A 512-nucleotide genomic window follows, 5' to 3' on the forward strand; every position below is an offset into this window, starting at 1 on the left:
ATGAATTAGGGGAAAGTCGTTAAGTGTTTTTGTGGGAATAAATGAAGATTTCTTAAAGTTTCTTTAGACTGAAAGAAATTGGTCAGGTGTGTTACATTGTACTACAATCTGGTTAACTAAAAAGTCGGTACTTCGAGCTTTACAGAAGAGGCAATTGGAAATATCAAAGAAAAAAAAACGAAAAGTGAAGACCAGCGTTCAAAGGATTTTTTTCACGTTTTGAACAAAATTTATTCTCGCGTCCACGCAACGGCTGCGCGTGTGACGTCACGGCCCCGCTTGGAACCTCAGGCGAGGAGTACAGACACGTGGGATATTTTCGGCGCGGCAGTCGATCACGGTTATTTTTGTTATGAAATACGTGTGTGGGCGGCGAGCGGGAATGCATGAATCACCCTCCGAAGGGACTCCGGCGCCCCGGCCGTGACGCGGCTGCGGGCGACGCGGCTCATCTGTTGCCTAGCGATGCCGCGCGGGAGACGGCAGCGGCCGAACGGGGGCTTCATCTTCAT

The 512-nt window shown here is 49.4% G+C and overlaps 1 protein-coding gene across 1 annotated transcript in view; it reads left to right on the top strand.

The window, feature by feature from the left end:
- Positions 1–512, top strand: part of LOC119588687 (serine/arginine repetitive matrix protein 2-like) — a gene marked incomplete in the record, with an annotated part of 176,340 nt that overhangs the window by 157,596 nt on the left and 18,232 nt on the right.

Source organism: Penaeus monodon, chromosome 24 (genome assembly GCF_015228065.2).
Source record: "Penaeus monodon isolate SGIC_2016 chromosome 24, NSTDA_Pmon_1, whole genome shotgun sequence".
Lineage (NCBI taxonomy): Eukaryota > Metazoa > Arthropoda > Malacostraca > Decapoda > Penaeidae > Penaeus > Penaeus monodon.